Raw genomic sequence first — 7,890 nt, 5'->3', positions numbered from 1 at the left:
CTGGCTTGGAGAATTTTGACTATAGTGATGGGTAAATGCCTAAGTACTGTTAATTTCCCACTAGCCTTGAGGATTCTGAAGCTAAAGCCCTCTAGTATACTTAGTGGGCTTCCCTAGTGGCTCAGGTCGGAGAAGGCAATGGCAACCCACTCCAGTACTCTTGCCTGGAAAATCCCATGGACGGAGGAGCCTGGTAGGCTTCAGTCCATGGGGTTGCTATGAGTCAGACATGACTCAGCGACTTCACTTTCACTTTTCACTTTCCTGCCTTGGAGAAGGAAATGGCAACCCACTCCAGTGTTCTTGCCTGGAGAATCCCAGGGACGGGGGAGCCTAGTAGGCTGCTGTCTATGAGGTTGCACAGAGTCGGACACAACTGAAGCGACTTAGCAGCAGCAGTAGCAGTGGCTCAGGTGGAGAAGGTAATGGCAACCCACTCCAGTACTCTTACCTGGACACTTCCATGGACAGAGGAGCCTGGTGGGCTGCAGTCCATGGGGTCACTAGGAGTCGGGTACGACTGAGTGATTTCACTTTCACTTGTCACTTTCATGCATTGGAGAAGGAAATGGCAACCCACTCCAGTATCCTTGCCTGGAGAATCCCAGAGACAGAGGACCCTAGTGGGCTGCCATCTATGGGGTCGCACAGATTCAGACACGACTGAAGCGACTTAGCAGCCGCAGCGGCAACAACAGTGTAGCCAGCTTAAGGGAGGAAGGAGACCAGGATGAAAGAACACCAGAGCCCCAGTGTGTTTCTCAGAATATGGTCTGAGAGACAATATACAAACAATGACCAGACTGTATATGACAACAGAACTCTGAACCACACAAAAAGCCCAAGAAGCCAAACCACAACTTCTGCAGCAATTAGAGTAGACCAATTAGACCAGCAATTAGACCAGAATACTGGAGTGGGTTGCCATTTCCTTCTCCAGGGGATCTTTCTGACCCAGGAAGTGGTCAGTGACAGCCAACTTACTGATTTTTACCCCTACTTCCAACTCAGGACCAACCAGAGAAAGCCAATTTGTTCCCCATACCAATCGCATAAAATATTCCTTGATTCTAATAGTTGGCCTGGAGCTTTATTTACCAGGCCAACAACCTCAGATAAAGCAAACCGGAGACCTTCCTCTTCTTCCTCTTTTACAAAGCTTGTCCACTCCCCTACCTGCCTTTGAGCTTCTATCAAAGGCAAATAATGTTCTGACTCTCTGGCTATAGCAAGATCTGAATAAATGGCCTCTGTTCTCATTTGGATGATTTTAGTTTAATTCCACAAGTCAGACCATCTCAATTGAATTATGTGGGATGTTAGAATCTGCATTTTAATCAAGGGCATCAGATGATTCTTTTGCACAATTAGAATGTCAGACCTAAAATGGGAGAAAAATGAAAGATTTACTATCTCAACATTTGGTAAACAGTTTAGTAGAGAAGAAACGTATATGAGATCTTTTTCAGGCTTAATATTCTCATGTGTCACTTATCTATCATGTAGCTTAACTGAGCTTCTCAGATCCTTAATTTTCTGACTCGTAAAAGAAAATATCAGTACTTTCTCAACTAACATAAGGTTACTGGAAAGATAAAGCAAAATTATGACTGATGCTGAAACTGAAGCTCCAATACTTCAGCTGCCTAATGCGAAGAGCCAACTGATTGGAGAAGACCCTGATGCTGGGCAAGACTGAGGGCAGGAGGAAAAGGGGAAGACCAAGGATGAGATGGTTGGATAGCATCACCGATTCAATGAACATGAGTTTGAGCAAACTACGGGAAATGGTGAAGGACAGGGAAGTCTGGCGCACTGCAGTCTACGGGGTGCAAAGCATCAGACATGACTTAGCAACTAATCAAATGACCATGAAAATACTTAGGATGTGGCATATAAATATTAACTATTATAATGAAAGAGTGTGAGTGTGTGTGTTAGTTGCTCAGTCGTGTCCAACTCTTTGCAACTCCATGAACTGTAGCCCGCCAGACTCCTTTGACCGTAGAATTCTCCAGCCAAGAATACTGGAGTGGGTTGCCATTCCCTTCTCCAGAGGATCTTCCCAATCCAGTGATCGAACCCGGGTCTCCTGCATGGCAGGCAGATTCTTTACCATCTGAGCCACCAGAGAAGCCCATAATGAAAGGATATTTGCACTCCTCTATCACAACCTCAATTTGAAAATTAGTATCTTATTAACATTTCTTCCAAAATTACAAACTTTGTAGTTAATTGTAATTAAAGTTTGTCCTTCATAATGAGGAGTGATGTCATTGTTGGTGTTGTCATTCGAGGACACAATTGTGACTGATTGAAGATGGAAGTGTGGCTGTTTGTGGCATGATGCTCTTTGTTATACAGTAAGTACAGGCTCTATCTAACTCAAAGGAGGGCTTCTAGAATCATAATAGCTTGTAAACATGTAACAAATGATTCTTGAATAACAGAATTCACTACTATATTGTCATTTGTGTAGTTATTTCAGATTGCTGCAGAGCCCAGCTAATACTTTTGCTTTCACTGCCTGACATTCGTTGGTTTTGAATTATTGCTTAAAAGTATATATCAGCTACATGTCTACTATAACTAAAAGAAAAGAGCCCAAAAAAGTGCATATCAGCATAGAGTAGACTGCTTCAACCTGCCAGAAGAAGAGCAGCCTGCCAACAGAATGGTATGAGCAAGAGCAGTTCCTCTTTACTACACGCTTTATCAGAAATCCACTGCAAATTCTAATAGATGCGATACACTCAGAAATATATAATTAGCATTCATAAATCAAATAAATTAATGACACTGTTCAAGAAAACAACCATGCCATCTGTGAATCCAATTCTTAGGGAAATAAAGAGCCACCATAAGATGAGACATGAAAGACTCGTGGCAGATACTAAGATTGGCATGGAGTTGGAATCCTTTGGACATCACACTGTACTTTTCAAAAGACACTTAGTTTATAAAAATTACAACTTTGTTGTTTTTAACCTTATTAGTACATCTTTCCACTAAATGTTGCTACACTGTTAAATGTTTGGTATGCTAATTGTGATAGCATTATCAATACATATAAATGTGCCAGTATATACAGAAAATTTTGTGTACTTCATTTAAGCTACTCATTAAGACGAGTTGATGTTAAGTAAAAAAAAAAATAGGTATAATTTATAAAGCCACTGAATACAGCTGTATAAGTTGTGCACTGCACAATTCCAGCTCATTCCAGTCAGATTGCTATGTGGACAGTCTCAGGAATTGTATGGTATAATATCAGCACAGGTACATGGGGCTGCCCTGGAGTTGCTACGTCTTGGCAAAGCCTTCTGGGTATGCTTCCTGGAAAATAAACATTCTGATGACTGGGCAACAAGTGCTTTCACAAGTCAGAAGGTTTCCAGTTCCTTGTTTTCAACAAAAGTCAAAGAGCATTTTTGACAAATAACTTGGAAAGAATCCATGAAATGAATAGCACTGCTATAATAAAATTCCTCTCATTCCTATCTTGTTGTCTGTGTGAACACATTTTCTCAGGAACTGTATCTATAGAAATGAAAAACAGGAATATCACTGATCCTAAAGTCTGTCTCATGCCAGCAGGAAGCAATAGTTAGCCAAGATACATGGTCTAAATGAAAGGAAAATAGCCCAATTCATCAGACTGAAATAATTTTTGATAAATTTTTACTTTTGATTTAATTTAAGCATATTTATGTTGTTTGGTTAATTATAATAATCAGTTCAGTTCAGTCGCTCAGTCGTGTCTGACTTTTAATCAGCCTAGAAATTTTTTTACTACTTGAGAATCAAGAACATAAAATAGTTAAAATTCTAATTTATGTACATATTTGTTTCAGAGAAGTTTAAAAGGTAGTAAGATTTTCAAGTATAAAAACATATAGATGATACTTTCTTTGAATGTTTCCAATATGCACGAATTTCAGTTACCACCATTTTGTTAAATAACACCAATCCATCAAACAGGGTTCAAGTTTTAATTACTCTTGTGTATTTTTAATAACTTTAATTGCATAAAATAGAAATTTTGTCCTCTAGCTCTTCAGTCCACAAATCACTGCATAAGTAACAGGTGAGCATCATGGTTAGCGACCAATCACGTCTCTTCTTTCAAAGTCCATTGTGATTGGTCAGCGTGCATCTGTTATTCAGTTCACAGACAGACAACAAAGCTTCTAGTTGTCTTGCCTCCTGTCTGTGATAAATCTGCACAGAATTTTACAAAAATAGATGATTGAAAGAGGGCACTGGACAACGAAAATGAAAACGTAGCAAAGAAGTAAGAGTGATATTGCCAAAAGCAGAGCTTGAATTTAGCATAATGAAGTTCCAGGAGAGAGGGCTGAGCGTGGGAATGTTGACCGTGCCACCAGTGAAAAGACCAGATGGCAGCCAGCTGAACTCGGTGCAGGTGAACTTTCTGACTTAAAGAGGAAAGTGGTTGTTGTTGAAAAAAAAGGATAACAGTGTCCTAGAAGAAGTAACGCTGGTAAAAATTTTCACTTTCAAAAGAACTCTTGGAGATATGTCACAACATTGCAAGTGCAAAGGATAAAATGTTGGAAGCTGATCCAACTTTAGAAATATGACAATTCACTAAGGCCTAGAAACATGATCACTCTCTACTGTAAGTTATAGGACAAAAAGAAGGCGGTGAAAACTCTTTATTCTTAATGTTTTACAAAAAAACTCATACTTTTATTTCCAATGTTTCTAATTGCAGTGTGTGTGTGTGTCAGTTGCTCAGTCGTGTCCGATTCTTTCTACCCCATGGACTGTAGCCCACCAGGCTTCTCTGTCCATGGAATTCTCCAGGCAAGAATACTGGAGTGGGTTGCCATTTTCTTCAGGGGATCCTTCCAGGAGAAGGAACTGAACCCGGGTCTCCTGCATTGCAGGCAGATTCTTTCCAGCCTGAGATACCAGGGAAGTACATCAACTATATATTGGTCCTACTGTTTTTCATTTTCCGATACATTTATAGGAAACGTATAGAAACTGTCTTCTGATACCAGTCAGTTTTTAATATCTTGACAAAAAAACTTGAAGGTCACAGGACAATCACAGTTGTTCTTACTGATTACAAAGATTATTTTGCATGATAATTTTGCAAATTTTCCTATGAGGACTGCCTATATTTTCAGTAGGACAACATTCTCTGGGAGAATGGAAACATGAGCTCGAGAGAGAAAAAAAAAAGAGGGCTTCTCTGATGGTCCATTGGTTAAGAATCCACCTGGCAATGCAAGGGATACCAGTTCGAATTTTGGTCTGGGAAGACCCCATATGCCTTGGAGCAGCTAAGCCTGTGCACCATGATTACTCAGCACTCGAGAGCCTGCAAGCTGCAACTACTGAAGACCGCTCCGAAAAAAGAGAAGCCACTGCGGTGAAAAGCCCGCACAGTACAATGAAAAATAGCCCCCCTGGCCGCAACTAGAGAAAGCCTGCATGCAGCAACCAAGGTCCACACAGCCAACAATAAATAATAAATCTTTAAAAAAGAATAAGATAAAAATTCCTCACTGTTAAAGAACAACTTGTCTATGTATTTTAAAAGAAATCATGGTAGGTTTCAAATAATTATAGTTACCTTTCACTAAATAGATTTTAAAGTGTTATTTTAAAGCCTACTAAAAAGTCATTATTTATAATATTCTAGAAGTTATAACCTTGGAAAATGTTTAAACTTACAATGAAAAGTTTTCAATATCAATCTAAAAATGTGGAAGTGAGTCCATATGTTACTTTTGGGGTACTTGTTCAAAAAACATATGAAAGACCACTGGTTCATTCTCAAAATAGGAACTAGCTTACTACACTTGGAGGGAGGGTCATTTAAAAGACAGTGCTTCACTGAGGATATGTTTTTGGGTGCCATAGTTCAGTTCAGTCGATCAGTCGTGTCCGACTCTGAGACCCCATGAATCGCAGCACACAGGCCTCCCTGTCCATCAGCAGGTCCCGGAGTTCACCCAGACTCACATCCATCGAGTCAGTGATGCCATCCAGCCATCTCCTCCTCTGTCGTCCCCTTCTCCTCCTGCCCCCAATCCCTCCCAGCATCAGAGTCTTTTCCAATGAGTCAACTCTTCACATGAAGTGGCCAAAGTACTGGAGTTTCAGCTTTAGCATCATTCCTTCCAAAGAAATCCCAGGGCTGATCTCCTTCAGAATGGACTGGTTGGATCTCCTTGCAGTCCAAGGGACTCTCAAGAGTCTTCTCCAACACCACAGTTCAAAAGCATCAATTCTTCGGCACTCAGCTTTCTTCACAGTCCAATTCTCACATCCATACATGACCACTGGAAAAACCATAGCCTTGACTAGACGGACCTTTGTTGGCAAAGTAATGTCTCTGCTTTTCAATATGCTATCTAGGCTGGTCATAACTTTCCTTCCAAGGAGTAAGCGTCTTTTAATTTCATGGCTGCAGTCACCATCTGCAGTGACTTTGGACCCCCCAAAAATAAAGTCTGACACTGTTTCCCCATCTATTTCCCATGAAGTGATGGGACCAGATGCCATGATCTTAGTTTTCTGAATCTTGAGCTTTAAGCCAACTTTTTCACTCCCCTCTTCCACTTTCATCAAGAGGTTCTTTAGTTCCTCTTCACTTTCTGCCATAAGGGTGGTGTCATCTGCATATCTGAGGTTATTGATATTTCTCCCAGCAATCTTGATACCAGCTTGTGTTTCCTCCAGTCCAGCGTTTCTCATGATGTACTCTGCATAGAAGTTAAATAAGCAAGGTGACAATACACAGCCTTGATGTACTCCTTTTCCTATTTGGAATCAGTCTGTTGTTCCATGCCCAGTTCTAACTCTTGCTTCCTGACCTGCATACAGGTTTCTCAAGAGGCAGGTCAGGTAGTCTGGTATTCCCATCTCTTTCAGAACTTTTCACAGTTTATTGTGATCCACACAGTCAAAGGCTTTGGCATAGTCAATAAAGCAGAAATAAATGTTTTTCTGGAACTCTCTTGCTTTTTCCATGATCCAGCAGATGTTGGCAATTTCATCTCTGGTTCCTCTGCCTTTTCTAGAACCAGCTTGAACATCTGGAAGTTCACGGTTCACATATTGCTAAAGCCTGGCTTGGAGAATTTTGAGCATTACTTTACTAGCATGTGAGATGAGTGCAATTGTGCGGTAGTTTGAGTATTCTTTGGCATTGCCTTTCCTTGGGATTGGAATGAAAACTGACCTTTTCCAGTCCTGTGGCCACTGCTGAGTTTTCCAAATTTGCTGGCATATTGAGTGCAGCACTTTCACAGCATCATCTTCCAGGATTTGAAATAGCTCAGCTGGAATTCCATCACCTCCACTAGCTTTATTCATAGTGATGCTTTCTAAGGCCCACTTGATTTCACATTCCAGGATATCTGGCTCTAGGTTTGTGATCACACCATCGTGATTATCTTGGTCATGAAGATCTTTTTTTGTACAGTTCTTCCATGTATTCTTGCCACCTCTTCTTAATATCTTCTGCTTCTGTTAGGTCCATACCATTTCTGTTCTTTATTGACCCCATCTTTGCATGAAATGTTTCCTTGGTATCTTTAATTTTCTTGAAGAGATCTCTGTCTTTCCCATTCTGTTGTTTTCCTCTATTTCTTTGCATTGATTGCTGAGGAAGGCTTTCTTATCTCTCCTTGCTATTCTTTGGAACTCTGCATTCAGATGCTTATATCTTTCCTTTTCTCCTTTGCTCTTCGCTTTTCTTCTTTTCACAGCTATTTGTAAGGCCTCCCCAGACAGCCATTTTGCTTTTCTGCATTTCTTTTCTATGGGGATAGTCTTGATCCCTGTCTCCTGTACAATGTCACGAACCTCCGTCCATAGTTCATCAGGCACGCTATCTATCAGATCTAG

Source organism: Bos grunniens, chromosome 2 (assembly GCF_055505025.1).
Source record: "Bos grunniens cultivar Pamir isolate PY7600 chromosome 2, Bosgru_T2T1.0, whole genome shotgun sequence".
NCBI lineage: Eukaryota > Metazoa > Chordata > Mammalia > Artiodactyla > Bovidae > Bos > Bos grunniens.
Note: the sequence above shows the minus strand (reverse complement) of the source record.